Raw genomic sequence first — 18,676 nt, 5'->3', positions numbered from 1 at the left:
CAGAAGCCATTGATTCATTGATTTCAGCTGTGTGATTCCCAATTTGTTCTGTGTTAGTGTCCTCTGCACTTGTTATGGGTGAACTTGGGTTCTGAGATTGCATTTTGCTCCTTCTCGTTGTCATTTTGTGTGGCACTGTCTTCTGACCTTTGTTGTAGAGCTTTGGTGCAGTTATAACCTTAGCACCTATTGAAGTTCAGGTGCAGCTCTACAAAGTTTGGATTTACCCAGTTGTGCCTGGCTTGGGTCTGTCTGCTGTGCTCAGCTCCTTCCTGCTGTTGCCCTTGGGGGTGAACCTGTTGTGCCCCTCTGGCAAGGTGTTCTGCTCCTGGACTAGCTGGGTGGTTCTGTCCCCAACACTCTCTGCAGGGATTGCAGCTGCAGGGTTTCACCCCAGACCTGCCTCAAGGGAGTGAAAGAGGGTCTCACCCACTCTGCGCCTAGGCTGGGACCAGTAGGTCCCACTGGCTCAGGGTAGTCAGAAGCTTTCCCACACACTCACCGGGCCTGGGCTAGGACTGGATCTGGGGGTTCCTGAAACGGGGCAGAAATTCCTACTTGGCGAGTGGGGTGGGGGAGGTGTTGTGGAGTGGTGGTGGGCGTCCCAAGGGGGTGGAAGAGGGTCTCACCCACGCTGTGCCTGGGCTAGCACTGGTAGGTCCCATTGGCGCAGGGTAGCTGGACTTTCCTTCTGTTTTCTGAGCACAAAAAAGATTGTTACCATCCTGAGAGCTATACAATAAAGTCCCAATCTGTTGTAGTGTTCGTCCCCCTAATATTACCTGTCTAGCTTTGCAGATCTCAGCTCACAACACATCTCTAAGGAAGAAGAATTCCCTGACTCTGTTCCATCACTCCATCCTTTTTGGTTTTTCATGGCTTACTTCTCACTAGCAGCACTTCGGTTCACAGGCTATTTATTGTGTGACCCCTCCCTAGACTATAAGCTCTGTAATGGCTAGGATCTTGCCTGCGTCCTTTTCAGCTTTACCCATAGCACCTGGGAGAATATCCAGCATATACACATCCTCAATAAAGTGGCATGAAAGACCTCAGACAAGGCAATGAGTTCAGCTAAGAAGAACAAAGAGTAGCTCATTTCGCAAAGAACTTACTCTAGTGGGGCCATCAGTATGCATTTGTATTCAAAGTGACAAAATTCATCTTAATGTCATTGTGCCCTCTTGAATATGGTTGTCTTTTACGATTTTTCAGCCCTCATTTTTTTGTTTCCAAATGTCTTTTTATTGTAAATGTAATAGAAATCATTTTTCAATGAAATATTACAGTTTCAATGTAGTTCTCCACTTGGACAAGGATTCAAAACAGGCCCCAAAATATTGACAGTAAAATGTTAGCCTGGCAATATCTCTGCCTCATCTCTAACATCTATAGAGTCCCTTTAATCCATACTATAATTTTGGGCAGTTGTCAGAAAACTAGCTGGGGAGATAGCTCAGTGGCATGAATGCCTGCATGGCAAGCACAAGACCCTGAGTTTGATCTCTGGTCAAAAAAACAAACAAACAAAAAAAAAAACCCTAAACTAAACTAAACTAAAATTTCTTCTCTCCTGAAAGTCACTTGTGTTTCTGAAAATTTTCAGCTATTTTAAGGATTTTTATTAATTATTAATCCCTCTGGACTATTTAAATCTATGTCTGCACCATTACCTTGTTGAAAATAAGATATTTGGTCTATGGCATAGTAGTTATTTACAGAAATGTCTTACAAATTAAACATGTTTTGATATTATACTCTAGTGAAATATCATGTGTATACACACATTTATCTATCTATCTATCTATTTATTTATTTATTTATTTATTTATTTGTTTGTTTTTGGAAATTTCAAAGGAAGGCTTTACTTTTCCTTTCTACACAGAGCTAACAAACACAGCAGCAGCATCCAGCGCCCTCAAGAATGGCGGGTGAGATTAAGAAGGCCAAGGGCTGGAAGAAATCACTGAATAACCAACCAGCTTTGGCAGTGCAAACATTCTGATAAACCCACACTTGCATTTTAGAATCCCTGGGTTTCACATATTGATTTATTGTTTTTAATGCCTTGAATACAAGGGTACTCTGAAGAAATAACCTGAACTGCCGTGAAGGGAAATATGGGCGAAGACTGCTCTGGCTTTTTCAAGAGAGGGACAGGAGGGGGGCCCGAGCGGGTAGTTCCCCTCATGCTTTATCTTTGACATAGCTGGGCTGTGGCATATGCCTCTCTTCAAACTTTCCTTCTTTAAATGTTTTCTTCTGACCAATTTAGAGTGAGTAGGAGGAAGAGAGAATTTTCATTCAAGCTGGAATATTTTTCTGGAGAAATGATTTATAAATGCTGTTTTTTTTTTTTTTTTTCATTAGGTGTAGGCAAAAATGGTGTCCTCTGACCCCAACTACTAGAAAACAAAATTCTTTCCCTCTATAGAGATTAAATCCAGGGTCTTTGTCCTGAACTACATCCCTATCCCTTTAAGGCTATGGATCGCCCTGGAAATTATGTGGAACCCACAATTGTGACAGGTCTTGCCCATGATGCGCCCATTGTGCACACAGAAACCTTTGCTCCGATTCTCTATGTCATTAAATTCAAGAATGAAGAAGAGGCCTTTGCGTGGAATAATGAGGTGAAGCAGGGACTTTCAAGTAGCATCTTTACCAAGGATCTGGGCAGAATCTTCCGCTGGCTTGGACCTAAAGGATCGGACTGTGGTGTTGTAAACGTCAACATTCCAACCAACGGGGCTGAGATCGGAGGAGCCTTCGGAGGAGAAAAACACACTGGTGGTGGCAGGGAGTCCGGCAGTGACGCCTGGAAGCTGTACATGAGAAGATCTACGTGTACCATCAACTGCAGTAAGGACCTTCCACTGGCCCAAGGAGTCAAGTTTGAGTAAAGGTGTTTCCGTTGGACATTCCTCAGTGCCTTGTAGGCCTTTCTGCAGCTGCCCTGAAGACCAAGAATATTGAGCTTTGCCTTGAATAAGTATCATTTTGAATGACAGTAGCTAATCTCCTATGACCTCTAAGCCCTGACTAAATCAGAAGACTAATTCTTTTAAAAATAAAAATGTTTGTAACCTAGCTACATTTAGTAAAAAAAAAAAAAAAAAAAAGAATACAAGGGTAAAAGTGAAAAATCTTCCATGCAAGCCTACAGCTTGCTATTCCACCCAAGCTTCTATTTTTTAGTTCTACTCTATTCATATTATCAGGCTTATAAACAAATCAGAAATAATAGGAATTAGGAACAACAAAGATTCCCTTTGCTTTTAGAGAACAGCTGGAAAATAATAGAACATTCTTTTTAAAAACACAGAAAAAAATTTTTTTCATAGTAACTAATATTCCCTCTTTAGGCATTAAGACATTTCTGTTTGAAACCTTAAGTCATATTTTTACACTATAAAAATCAATTCTCCCATAAAAACAGGGTATTTCATTCTAATCTTAAATTGTGTCACTAAAATGTAGTTAATACACACCAATTTCTAATCCTTCAGAATATTCTGTACCACAGAATTTAATCACTGGAACAATTGCTCAGGAAAGCAGCACTGCCTCAACTGCGATATGATCTGGTAGTCTATGTTGTTTTCCAGTGAAAAGGTTTCATAACCACAAACACTGGGTTTCTTGTGGTTTCATCGGTCAAGGGAGCGTTTCTGAGCAGCTTCTGAGCAAACATTTCTGAGTAAGTTGATCACAGATCTGGGATCTTCACTCCTCATAATGGCGCTGCCGGACACAATCATGTTAGCTCCCGCCTCTGCACATTTGTGGACAGTGTCAGGACCTACATCACCATCGACCTCTATGTCCAGAGATGGAAACTGGGTCCTCAACCAGTGGACCTTTGGCATCATGTCCTCCATGAGTTTCTGTCCTTCGAACCCAGGTTCTACTGTCATGACCAAGGCCATATCAATTTGATTAGCCCATGGTGCCAAATACTCAACTGTAGTTCCTGGTTTGATGGCAAGGTCAACCTTCATCCCATTCTCTCGCATATCTTTGATCAAAGCCCCTGGGTTGTCCGTAGCCTCAAGATGAAAGGTATATTGATTGGCTTCACCCACTGTTCTGGCCTGGCCACCATCATGTGCATGTCAAGAAAAGATCCTGGCCTAGCTGCTTTGGGAGGCTTTCTACCACAGGGTGACCAAAGGTGTTGGGAACAAAATGCCCGTCCATTACATCCAGGTGCAGATAATTGGCCCTGGAGTCTAACATCCGGAGACACTCTGCCCCTAAGTTGGCCAGGTCGCTGTTCAGGAGGGACGGACCAATCTTGCAGCCCGACGCCATGGTGTCACTTCCTAAAACCTACACACATGTATTTAAACACACTCTATAATCCAAAGCTTTGGACACAGCTCAAAACTGTCATATCAGTCATATCTGCATTCCAAGTTAAAGTAACCTGTAACAGAAGATATCAATCATGCCATGTTGATGGGAGGTAAAATGCAGATCTGAGGAGACTCTGACCCTTGACAAATTCCATCTAGACAAGGGAACAAATCCTTCACCAACTGAAAATAGCAATCTCACACACTCATACCCTCAACTGCAAAAATACATCATTTTAGGTCTTTAATGGCAAAGTTCTAAATCTAGAGAATTATATGGTGATATTATGTTCTTCTGTACCTCTTTATCCTTTCAGATTTACATTTCTTTCCACATGTCTTTATTTCTGGAGCTCTTAACTCTGTGTTGTGTCTTTATAGGAATCTCATATTGTTAGCTCCGTGCTTATCATATCCATCTATAACCCATGCTTTCCCAACTCCTTTAGCCTCTCTTCACTGACCTAAATACAAAGCCAATAAGTATTTACTGATTTTTCACATTTATTAGACATGGATAAAAATATGCAGAGATTTGTGAGTTATCTAGTGGCTTGAAACTACTATGTTCCCCTAGAAGTTGGTATGCAACTTTGCTTCTTTTAAAGTTGTGTTTGTTTATTTATTTACCTTTTGCAGTGCTAAGGATGGAACCTAGGGTCCTACACTTGCTAGGCAAGCCACAGCACAAAATTCCCTGCAAGTTTGCAAAAGTAGTAGAATCACAAATTGTACATAGAAGACTATTATGCAGTAAACATGTTCAAGGAAGTCCACTTATTGGATTAGGTATTTTTAATTGCAGTATCACGAGTCGCACTCTGGCAACTGTCCATACACCTGGCTGATAATCTGTACAATGAAAGTGAGTACAAAGAGCACACCAATCAGAAGGGCATGAGGGCTCTCAAGGCCAGAGAAAGCAACTCACCAGCTTGGCTGAACTGTTTCTAGTATTAGCTACCTATTAGTTGAGAGCCATCAAAATATATATGAACACTGATTTATGTAAAGAAAAGAATGGTTTCCATGTTCCAATTTCTAGTCAAGGAAAAAAAGAGAAATAAAAAAAACTCCCTCCTAGAAAATATAATTGAGTTATAGACACTAGAAAAAGGTTAGTCTTTCACAGTAATTAAAAATGAAAAATAATTATTTTATTTCTCAAAATAAGAAGGATTGAACAAAAGGGATCATATTAAGTGTTCCCAACAATATGATTAAACAAAGCCGGCTGAAAGAGTAATTGGAAACACTCTTGAGAAAAGTAATTTAGCAGTATCAGCAAAAACTTTAAGCTCCTTGTATTTTTAAATCAGCAATTATTACTTTATGATTCAATTTTAAATAAATAATGCCAAAAATGGGAAAAGTAATTATTTCTGAAGATGTTTAGTAGAATGTCATTTATAATAAAAACACACATATAACAGATAATGTTGTATAATATGGAATTAGTTAAGTAAATTAAGAGATGCCTTATTTTATGTTACTAAAATTACATTCATAAAGACTGTGATAATATGGAAAAGTTTTTATCATAATATCATATCAAAAGACATAAAATTGTATCTATAAAATGACTACAAATACAAATGCTTATGTACATATACATATAGGCACACACGCATCCTGAAAAGGAAATGTATGAAAAAAGGCTGGAAGAAAAAAGAACCAAGTATTCAGAGTAGTTGTCTCTTAAGAGGAGCAGTATAAAATAAACTTGCAAGATAGTTTCCCTAGGGGCTTGTATGTAGCTCAGGGGGAGAGTGCCTGGTCACTGTGTGCAAACCTCTGGGTTCCGGCCCTGTGCACCCCCTCCAGAAGCAGTCTCCAAACCCTTATTTAGTCATAATAATACTATGTGCACAATTTCATTTACCGAATCTTTTCCCAAATTATTTCTATAAATAACCTACTTATCTTTATAAACATATACTTTTTTAGAGACTCAAATTAAGCTTCTACAGCCACATAATTATAAAGTTTCACTATAAATCATGGCCCATCTTCCTTTCCATGGCCACTGATGCTATTTCCCAAAAAAAGGAGGTAAGTAAATGAATAGAAATGCTTTTCTAAAGGGCAACTGTATATACCTTAAATGAAACTAAATTCAACTACTTGATATTTTATGAAATTTATTTCAATTACAACCTAAGGAGCAGAGCAGGGAATAGCGAGAAGAATGCACAGTATTGTTTCACAGCTAGGGAGCTGTTTCCCTTAATTGCTTTTTCCTTAACACCAGCAATATATCTCTATTATATTACACTGTAAACTTTGGAATTTAATAACATCATTAATATATTGTGCTTTCTAAACTTCGGAATGCAATGGAATTACTATACACCAATTAAGGAATTATATTTGGTGTCACTATCTGTAAATCCAGAAAATACTTATTGCATGTTAAGTAGTTGAATGCATATATGTGTGTATTTATGTACATACACATATTATAAACATATATGTGAATATACTCAAATATTCATGCAAGTATTTTTTTTAATCCGGGCTTTCATATGAATTTTGGGGCATTTTCTTTATTTTGTAAGCTTAAATACATACACACAACATATACATATATATATCATTGTTAATGATTAATATGTTTTGCCTTCACTAGTAACAAGAGTGTTATTAATGAATGGAAAAATAAAGTGTCAGAATTTCGAGTTAGTGTTTGTATTTCATTTCTGGAAGCTTACCTTCTTTTGCAATAATCCTCAGGAAAACCCAAAATCAGGGCATGAGCCAGAAAATAATCATTTCAAACAATAGATGGGCAAACATTACTTTAATAAATGGGTTTAACCTTGCAAACATGAGATCTTATTTGGACTTTGGGATTAACCACCCAGAGGAAAACTGTGTTTGATTTTCAATTCAACGTCCAAGATGGCACAAAGTCAGATTTAAAGGATGGGAGTAGTGTAGTTTGGCAAGATTCATTGCTGCAACACCTCTCGCCTTTCCTTAGCCTGTGGAAAGATAGGTAAGGTGAGAACTAGGTCAGCCTCATGGCAACCTGTTGCTTGAAGAAGCTGAGCTGGCTAAGCATTTTATCCAATGGATCTCTTCCAGCCCCACTCATCTAGAAAATGCATAATGGAAAAGAGGAAAACCAAGAAGGCTGGGCACCTACGAAGGCAACACATAATAATTATTTTTCTCAGTGCATCTGCACTGTGAGGCACCCAGTAAATCACTGCAAATCACAGTTTTAAATCTTATGATCCTCAAAAGCTCAAACATAGTTACTTTATGACCTACAGCTTTTATTCCCAGGGCATATACCCAAGAGATTAAAAAACCATCCACACAAAAGCTTGCATACAGATGTTCATGACAGCACTATTCATAATAGCTACAAAGTAGGAACACCTCAAATGTCCACCAGCTAATGAAAACATAAGCACATGATGGTTTATCTGTACAATGGAGCATTCTTCAGCCTTAAAAAAGAATGAAGTACAAAAAAATTACCGATACAATTGTACCCAGTTCATAAACTTCATTGTTTGCAAACAAATTGGTTTCCAAACAAATTCTGTTTTTATTTGCAAATGCTCCATCAGGTGACAACATGACTACAGCCATCTTTCCCACACAAACACAAACATGGCTCTCTTTTCCAAAATCATGGAACAAATTGTTTGTGAACTGAGGTACCGTTGTATGTGCTACTACCCAAATGAACCTTGAAAATAACTATGTCAAGCAAAAGAAGCCAGGAACAAAATGTCATGTATTTTAAGATTCCATTCATATGCGATGTCCAGCAGAGGCAAATCTATAGAGACAGAGAGTGGATTAGTGATTGTCAGGGATGCAGTGGTGGTGAGGAATGGGGAATGACTGCTAATGAGTACAGAGTTTCCTTTTAGGGAAACAAAATGATGCTCAAAAATTACATTGACTTGATGATTACATGATTCTCTAAATGCATGAAAAACCAAGGAACTGTACACTTTAAATGAGTGAACTGTATAGCATGTGAATAATATCTCAATAGAACTATTATTTTAAAATCTTAAGATTGAATTTTAGGACTTAATGAGGTTGATTATGATTATCATGACTTCTTAAAGTTATGTGGAGGGTTTTTATGTTTATTTTATTTATTTATTTTTTACCACAGAGTCTACAGGTCTCACTATACATTGGATGCATAGTGATTCTCCTGTTTTCAGCCTCGCAAGTGCTGGGATTACAGGCATGAGCCACCACATCCGGTCTCAGTGGCCACCTTAACACACCCCAGGGGCAGGGCCAGCACAGCCTACAGGGGATCAAATACCGCTGTGCTTTCTGGCTGGCCAACTTGGAGGTTTTAATGAGAGGTGCTGCAGCAGGTGTTACTGAAGCCCCAGCCATATTTCCTCTTCCTGCACTTTTAAAGGGAACCATTGGTTCTTGGAGCCCAAAGGCTTTTTGTCTGGTCACAGGCACCATTGAGCCCATTAAGTCCTGATGCTCTCTTATGTTTCACTGGGGATAACTGAGGAGGAACCCACAGTGTGTCTCCAGCTCCCTAATACGTTCAAGCTCCAGGTTAAGAAATAAGTCCTTTTCTCATTCCCTTCCTTGCCTGTCTTGCCTCTCTCTTGTACTCCTCTACAGGAGCTGGTTGAGCTTGTCTCCAAAATAAATGATTTGCATTGAAATCTTTGTCTAGGGATCTTTTTCCAGGAGAATCAAAACCAAGATTTTTTTCTCTTCTCAAATAATATTTATATTTTGACTACTAGAAAGATCTAAAATGATGACAGGTCAAGCCATTAAAAACACTTTGGAGACGACCAGGGCCGCGGGATCCTGAACAGACCCAGAGCACAGGGCCAGCAAGTGAGTGAGACGACCTGGGGCCCACGGATCCTCATTCGACTCAGAGTGCAGGCCCAGCAAAACCCTTCAGCAGAACTCCTTGCAAAGAGGCTAGAGGAAAGAGCCACCCAGCTGATTCAGGAGCAGAATATCTTGCCAGAGTGACACAAAGGGTTCAACTCTAACGCCTGCAGCAGAAAGAAGTGGAGCACAGCAGCCAGATCCAAACAACACCCACCTGGAGGAATCTGAACTTCATAGATCTTGACCTGGTGCTAAGGTAATAACTCTATCTAAGTTCTACACCAAAGGTCAGAAGACAGTGGTATACAAAAAACACTTCTGTGGTTCTCTGTTTTGCCAACACAGAGAGACAGAGATAGAATTAGGTTTTGTTGACTTGTGTTGACAACTGAGTTGCCTTATATCACCATAATAACTTCAGAGAATCGCTTGAAGGATTGAATCTATAGACCAGGCTGCATGGGGAAAGGGAGAGCCTTTGGAACACAGGTCTCTGGAACTACTGCTTCCCATTGGTGATACAGACCAGAAGATTTTGAGGTCATGGTCTACCACTGTAGAGGAGAAATTAACTGGACAATTGCAGCATCTCTGGCCCAAGAAAATGCCAGGAAGGACTTCAGGGGATCAGAGCAGGGAACATGGGTGGTAGAGATTAGCATATAGAAGGATTCAGGTTCCAGACTAAGCTAAGGGTTAGTGGATAGGGAACTCTCTGTGTCCTATAGGCATTTGTCAGGATGATGGCCCTATTCAGAGGGACACAAAAATGCATGCCATGGAATACTTTCATCAAAGCATTAAGAGCACAAAGTTCGCACACTTCATTGAGACTCCCACATACAAAATTATTGCTGAAGTTTGGTGGGAAGAGCCAGGTCCTTTCTGGGAATAATAAGCCATATATGTTAGCAAAAACATCCTCCAACAAAAAAAATGATAGGCATAAAGATACATGGACATTTTATTTGAAGCATTTTTATTTTTCGATGTATGCCATCACCTTAGTGTGTATTTTAAATGACTTCCCTAATCTGAAGGCCTTGGGATCAAATGCATTTCACAATGATGAAATTTTCAGATTTGAGAAAGACAACACAGTGTGTATTCATGTTACATAACAGTCCAAGTAAGAAGTGAGTCAAACACTTGTACTTATTGTCTCAGTTACTTTTCTCTTATTGCTGGGACAAAATACCCCACACCAAAAATGAAGGAAGGAAAAATCTATTTAGCTCACAGTTAGTGGAGGTTTCAGCCATACTTGGATGGCTCCAAGGCAGAGTGGCACATGGCAGACAGCAGCAGCTCATGTCAGCAGGAAACATAAAAAAGCAAAAGGAGGAAGCCTATCTCTCTTCCTTACATTGTATGCAGAGTAGGCACCCCAGGGCAGGGGTAGCATTCACGCCCATAAACCCCACATTGGATCATAAATTAATCACAAACTCTAGAATCCACCCCATAATCTCATGAGGCCTTGGGGGGGACAACTAGACACAAACCATAATAACTACCTACATTATTATATCTATAGTAAAATAAAACATGACTAGTCACCAACTATACATCCCAGTTAAGGTCCAGTTTTGCTGAGAATTCAGAAAATGTTTTCAATTTTCAGAGCTCTAGGGGTTTAGGAAATGCAGCAAAGGGACTGCTGACTGGATTATGGTAGACTACAGCTACAGTTGCCTTCAAATAGTTGTCAAAGACAGGGATGTCAAAATTGGGACCAAAAAACTCAGAGAAAGTGAGGATGTTCTTTTCATTATAAATCTAGTTTTCATGGCCAACTAAGTGGTTTCAAAACCACTGTAACTAAAACACACCCTTTATGCAGCACAACAGCTATATTAAGTTAACTCAGGAAAAAAAAATGATAATGCAGAAAGTCCCAAGTATAATTCAAAGCCCAAGGTTTTAAATTTATTTTTCAAAGAAAGATTCAATGAGGCAATCAATATTTATTAGGAAGCTACTATGTGCCAGGCACAGTGCAGATGGTGAAGACAGACACAGTGCCTGGCCTCCTCAATATTATGGCATGGAGGGAGAAAAGATGCAGAACAAGGGGCCCCAGGAAGGCAGAACAAGGGCACACTATAGTTTGCACAAGCTATCCAGCAAGGGACCCAAAATAAGTGAGTTTTTAAATAAATTCAAAAGGATGACGACAAGTTACCTAAGTCATAGATGGGAAGGGAAAAGAGCTAGGAGGAGATTCCATGTGGAGGAAGAGCAAGCACACAGGGCAGGGACTGTGGTAGATTGTTTAAGAACTTGAAAGTGGCCAAGATAGATGCAGAGCCAAAGGAAGAAAGTGGCAGGAGATGAAACTTCTGAGGTAGGTGGTAATCAGATCTGCCTTGTGTGGGGGTTGCAGTCATCACTTAGGACTTTATTGTGGGGTTCACAGGAGGTCACTGAAGAGATGTAAGCAAAGAAGCAACCTCAGCAGCCTGATATTTTGGAAAAGCTGCCCTTCTAGGAGAAAAGTACCAAAGGCCACATACCAGACTGTTAACATGGGTTATTTCAAGATGGAAGGGGTAAAGGTCAACAAATACAACAATTAGCTTTGGTTTTGAATAATCATTTGCTTCACTTCTGGCAATAATTTGTTTTGTTATTTTTTGAAAATAAGAAAATTTCATTAGAAACATTGTTCTCATTTAGAATAAAAATGAATTGGATGGATGAACTTTGACAATATCATGCTAAGTAAATAAACCAGACATAACAGGACAAATCCTGTATAAGTGCACTCATATAAGAACCTAGAACAGTGAAATTCAAAGAGACAGAAAAGAGAATAGTGCTTATTAGGAGGTGCAGGGAAGGAGGAATAGAAAGTTAGTGTTTAAAGAGTATGTAATTTCTCCTTTGGAAGAAGAAAAAGTTCTGGAGATGGACGGTGGTGATAGTACATGAGGTGAAAGTATGTAATGCCAGTGAACTATACTCTCAGAAACATTTAAAGTGGCAAATTGTATGTTATGTATTTGACACCAATAAAAAAATATACAGAAATGACTGTAGAAGAGCTGGACCAAATGATGTGACATAAATGAAAACATACTGTGAAATACTGTGGAGCCCCTGATCCAGATGGGGCATAGACAGAGTGAGTTAGACTGGTTTGAGGTATATTTTGAAATTAGAAACAAGATTTTACAAATGATAAAAGAAGACAAGTAAAATGTATCTAGAATAGTTATGTCTTCGTTTCAGTTGGTCTACAAGCAGACCCTGAGACAAGGATTTGGACACAACTAGTTTGGAGGTGATCTCAAGAAACCCAAGTACGGTTCTAGAAGGAGAGACAAAGGAAGACAGCCAATAAAGAGGACAGGGCCAGGTGTGTCACCACTGTGGGCAATTGTGAGGACAAGCGGGGATCAGTGAGGAATATTCCTCAGTATTCTATGTAAGAGGGGAGGATGCTTACCATCAAATCACATCAGTCATAAGTTGTCAACTGCCTAGGGGGACACTAAGCCCACTACCACTGCTGGCCTGCCCTTAATATGAGCTAAAGTGTTGTCCAGTAGGCAGAGAAAGCCATAAGGCGAAGACAGGCAGCAGACAAAAGTTATCAAATCCACAAGTCTGAAAATGAATGCCAAGGGGAGAGGGCAGGACCCCTTCAATGCCTGTCACAAATGTCAATTGTCTTGGCTTGAAAACAGGACCAACAGTGGTTCTATTTCCCCAAACAGGAAACCCTGGACATGAAGCAAGAGTAAGAGTGGGCAAAGGAAGAGAGCTGGCACCTGAGCCTGAAGAGCAGCTAGAGATTTATGAAGGAAGCAGGAAACTGGAATCATGAGCGTGATAAGGAACAGTGTGTTCTGAAATCCCAAACAATACATAGTACAAGAAGCTGGAACATCTCTAAGATTGTGAGAAGTATTCTGGAAAGAAGAGTTGATAAAATAACAATACTGCACTGTACCACAAGCCTCAAAAGCCAACATCAAAGCAAACAATATTGAACTAGACAGAAGTGTGAAATAAACTAAGCTCCCAATTGGTTAGTTCCCAATTGGTTTCCATCCCTCATCTCTTCCTGACCTTCCACACTTCCTACATGAATTATAGAAAACATTATTCACATGGCATCTTCTAGGAAAAATGGTTTTGTTGAGAGAAAAAAATAATATTGCCTTTCTTATCAGGAGTACAAGAGTTGTATGTAACAAAGTTCCTTTAGAAATACCAGGCAGATATTATTGTTACTATATTTTGCAGTGTATTTTGTTTCTTCACACACCGCTGCAATTATTTCTGCAGCAAGATTGAATAAGCTCCTACTTTATAAATTACCTCCAGACATCATTTTTCAATGTCATTGAAGTCTTCATCTACTGTATTTGAAAAATGGTGAAAAACAGCACGAAAATCTTATTTACAGACTACATTAATCTGAAGACTGGTTTAAATTCCAATGGCTAATGTATTTTTAAATCCCTATCTTCAAAACAGAAGTATTCAAACATCTTACACTAATATACTTACTGGAAATTTAAAATTCAGTAGAGCTTCTCATTTGAAAGACTAGCTTTAAGCTTATTCTCAAGCAATCTCTCTTTCAAAGGAATTAATGTACAGGGAAGGGAGCCAGATTTAAAAGATAGATGTTTGCTGAAATGTATCTTTAAAAGAACACAGCAGGAGAAAAAAAGTGCTTTCTTATTTTTACCAACTTCTTACAGTTTCTGCGCACAAACTAAAATAAAGCCAGCACAAGTCCCAAATGATTTTTCTTTACACAAAAAACGCTTTTGCTTTTCCTAGCTTCCTGTCATCTCAACCTCTTTGTACTTTTCCCCATTCTTCATACCTGTCCACTGGAAGCTCAGTACTGTGGACTGGAAGACTGATTTATCTACAGAAAATTCATTTTCCCCACAGACACATTCTCCGCAGTCAGAGAGAAAGGAATGAGGAGCGAAAAGTAGAACATGGGCAGTGCACTTTGGATGCTCTGCCTTTTATCAAGTAGGACCACATGAGTTTCCTTCAGACACTGACTGTGCCTGTGTCCAGCCCAATTCTTGATAACATGAAAGGCATGTCTGCTAGTCTACTTATCCCTCCTAAGCCTGAAATATCATACCTAGGAGTAAAATTTTTACAAAGCTGGCAGAGGACAGAGCACCTGCAAACCAAAACCAAAGTGATCTTAGCATCCTTTCTGACTTTGTCCACAGGTAAGCTCTTTTGCGGCAATAGGAAGCTTCTTTCATTTGAAAAGTATATTTTTGTACATGAGTTGATGATGAACAAGCACAGGAAATGTAATTTCATATCACTCTGTGTGTGTGTGTGTGTGTGTGTGTGTGTGTGTGCGCGCGTGCAACTGGAGCTGTTACCTAATTGTTTATTCTAAGATCTATGTGTAAGGCATTCAGTTAAGATTCTCCAAATGGAAAGACTAGTGGCAGCCAGAAAGATAGAATAGTGTGCTGCCAGCCAAGATTCAAGTGGACAGTATGTATGAGTCTGGACCACAGAATTAAACACCATCCCACAAGTTGGGCACAGCAATGCACGCTGGTAATGCCAGCATTTAGGGGGCTGAGGCAGGAAGATCACCATTCGCTTAAGGCTAGCCTGCACTACATAGTGAGACCGTGTCCCAAGCAACAACAAATTCTATAATTTTCTTTCTTAGACATGCCCATAAATCAAGTGCTTTTCCTTTTTCAATCTAATTACAGAATTTTCAAGGTACTACACAGCAGATACTCCTAATCTAGCTTCATTAGGTTTGCTTTAGTGAGGCATGGCAAGAACAGGGCCCCCAACACCCTGCTGTGGTTGCTATGGAATTAGAGAACGTGCTATCCCTATTGGGGTTTATACAATGTTGTTGCCAGGTTTCAGGGTGCAGCCTATAATTCCAGCACTGGAGAGGCTGAGGATAAATGATCAGCATGAGTTCCATGCTGAATTATACAGTCTGCTTTTTTTCTGTTTTTTAATCATCTTCAGGAAAATGAGCTGGCAGGTAAAAGTCTACCTTTGTCCACAGTCTCTTCACACTGCTAAGTCCTGAGTACCTGCTATGGGTCCCCTCCCCACCCTGCTGCACATCACTTGCATGTATTCAAATTGAGGAGTAATCCTTCTGGGTGATTGCATGCAATTTTAACACAAACAGCTATTTGGCATTTTCATGACCCAAGCCGTATGATTCCCTGCATCTCTCAGTCTAGTACAGAGGTTTATCACACATTTCCAAACTTAGACCCATACAGCTGTCTCCTTGCTCTAACTGTAAAATTAATAATTGGTTAGTATTTTCCAAAGGATATTATTTTGTCTGGCTCTTAAATCATTTGCTCACTCACACATAGGTTTATATATCAAGATGTGCAGCTTCAAAATGTTATAGATGGGGACTTAGGGTACATGTCAGTGTATAGCATGTGCTTAGCATGAACCTGGCCCTAGACTGCAATCCCCAGCAATGAGAGAAAGAACAAAAGGAAGAAAATGTTATAGTAATTTCCAAGAGTCACACAATCAAAAGGTTAACTGTCAAAACCCTCCTATGTACTCCCTCACAGTCATAAACATGTACTCTTCGCCCTTACTTGCTCAACTCCCTCTATGTGGACATCTTTCAGCCAAAGTCCTTTGATCCAGTTACCTCTCCACTATCACCTACCAACCAGCTAGTTCCCTCGCAGCTTCACTCCCTCCTTTTCCACTTGGAACTCCATTGTCCATTTTTACCATCATTTTCAATATCTTCAACTCCCAGGGAAAAACCCTACAGAAAGCTTCATAAAAGGGTGGTGAGTTTAGGGGAAGAAACCAAGGTGTGAGCCAACAATGATATTTCCCCAAGAGCCCAGAATGTGAGCCAGATCCAAAATAGTGGCCTGGGATGGAAGGCCAGCCCCTGACCTGAGTGTAGGATTAGCTCATCATTTCTCCCCTGGCTACACTGGCACAAATGGCTCCAAAAAAAGGAAGAAGTCCATATTTGTAGCACTTTCCAATCTAAGGTCATGAATCTTAGTTCTGAAACACCCCACTACTAGGACGGTGGTGCATACCTGTAATGCCAGTACTCTGGGAGGCTGAAGCAGAAGAATCATCATTTTCAGCTCAGCCTGGGCAATTTACTGACTTCGCAAAATTCTGTCTCAAAATAAAAATTAAAAAAGGGATGACCATGTAGCTCAGTGCAAAGGTCCTGGGCTCAAGCCCTGGTACTGCAAGTAAAAACAAAAGCATACAATAAATAGCAGTCTATAAAATGGCTAGAGAAATAGATTTCCTGGAGCATGGTTGGGCGAGTGTAGTGATCGGCCTCCACCTCCCATCTCTGCTCTGGAGGCATCCAGGGCCCCTGCGAGGGGTTACTGAGAATAGATGAGGCTAAGCACCCTTCTTGGGTCCTGTTGGCCACTGATAGATAGCCTTGGTGGGAAAGGCCACATCTCTTAACAGCCTCCACCTTCAACTGGTTGAAGCCTCATGATTACAACATCTTGGGACATGTCAGGCAAAAATACTCTTCAATCACTGTCTGTCTGTATTAGCGTCCCTAGCAAGCAGCACTGGAGAGATATTTGCATTTAGAACTTTATCCGAGTTCAACACATGTAGAGAGGGAAGGGAAACACTGACCAGAGGGAGGAGTTGAACTGAGACGCAATCATAGCAGGGAAATCTGTTGATCCTGTCAGGAGCCCTGAATCCCAGATGGCCTTTCAGTCATCCTGGATTGAGTCAGGCCTTCATGCCCTCATATTTTTGTAGGAGGTCTCCAGGGAAAGGGATGCCCTGGGGTCAGTGACTTTGTTCCAGTCAAGGACAACTTGTAGACAGTCTCAAGGGTGAGTCAGTAGCTGTCAACAACTCTCAGCAGGTCCTGAAGGGGAATCCAGCAGCCTTGTACAATATCCACTACACTGTCATCTTAGGATCAACGCTAAAAAAGAGCAAAACTGAAATTTCAGTATCCTATGTATGTTAAAGCATAGATTTAAACTTCAATCACTTAAAGCTACCGATCTAGGGAGAGCATCTGAACAGGTGGTAATCTCTCCACTAAATCCTACTGCTCAGTGTTCCCTCAGGATCTCTAAGGCACTTTGATGTGAAGCTGCCATCTTCTCTTTCTTTTAACTTATACAAACATCTTTCTCAGCACCCCTTAGAGTGCTCACCTGTACTTGTCCACCTCCCTGTGATTAATGTACCCCTCAAATGTGGGCGCATACACTACCCGTGAGTATTCTTTACACCTCGCCCATTGTCTGATAAACAGTACTCTGGATTAAAGTTAACTAAAGAAATGAGTGACTGAGTGAATCAACTAATCAGACTTATCTTTATCCTCTGCAGAAATAAGGGAGGAAAGTACATTTGATTAAATGAAGACAACTCATTTTAGAGCACTCATTTACGTGTGCTTATCATCAGTGCTTCCAAAGGCTGTTTGATTTTGACTAGCTGGCATAGCATAAAAGGGCTATTCTGGAACAGTCAACTGTATCTTACAGGTCTCCTAAATAAACTAAATCTATCACAGGATTTGAATGCAAACTAGAGAGGAAATTAAAATGTAAAACATGAAACAGCTGTTTGATCAGCTGTTACAATAGGCTGTGGACAAAGGCTATATTTATGTCTTATCTAGATAAAAATAATTACTCATAGAAAATGGCTCGTTGCCAGGATATTATCTTTTCTTTTCTACACTGAAACACAGCAGTCATCTAATTAATGATGCCAAACTTCTAGAAGCATAGGATAACTAGTAACCAGTAAGTAAAACAGTGTTATAAAATGTATGTTCCCAGTAAGTAATGGTAGGAATAACTTTATTATTGCAAAGCCACTCGGCCTCAATGTTGTAGAGAGAAAAATTTAATTGCTACCACCATCAATGAATTAGAGCTAGGAACTGGTGAAAAATGGATTTCTTTGTGCTATGACAGAGGTGAAAGAAATGTTGGTTTCCTATTGAAATGGACATTATTAAAGTTTCACCATATGGGCCGGCAAGATAGATCACCAGTCTAAAGCGCCTGCTTAGGCAAGCTTAAGCAAGAGCACAGGGACTGAGGTTCAATCCCTGGCACCACATGCCAGGCCAGCCCTGCCCCCAGGGTGGGCTGAGCTGGCAATAAATAAATAAATAAATAAGTAAGTAAATAAATAAATAAATAAATAAAATTTCACCATAAAGGAAGTTGGTAAAAACTTGCTTCAGATTACAATTTTGGAACAATTATAAAATGCCTTAAGATGATTCCCAAAATGTTCTGAAAAAATAATCACAACCATGCAAAATAGTTTAGGCTCTAAGATATTTGAAATGCAGAGAGATAGCGAGGTTAAGCTTAATAGCCTAAATCGTTTGATAATAACAATAAGCTTGTCTTCTGGATGGTTAACAACCTAAGTTTGCAGACCAAAATTAGAGAAAAAGGAGG

General features: G+C 39.9%; 1 protein-coding gene and 1 pseudogene across 1 annotated transcript in view; both read right to left on the bottom strand.

The window, feature by feature from the left end:
* Positions 1–18,676, bottom strand: part of Maob (monoamine oxidase B) — a 175,231-nt gene that overhangs the window by 120,846 nt on the left and 35,709 nt on the right. The window lies entirely within an intron of this gene.
* On the bottom strand, positions 3,236–4,314 carry LOC101589907 (annotated as a pseudogene).

The sequence above is a fragment of the Octodon degus genome, unplaced genomic scaffold (genome assembly GCF_000260255.1).
Source record: "Octodon degus isolate 3935 unplaced genomic scaffold, OctDeg1.0 scaffold00223, whole genome shotgun sequence".
Lineage (NCBI taxonomy): Eukaryota > Metazoa > Chordata > Mammalia > Rodentia > Octodontidae > Octodon > Octodon degus.
This window is presented reverse-complemented; position numbering and strand designations above follow the sequence as displayed.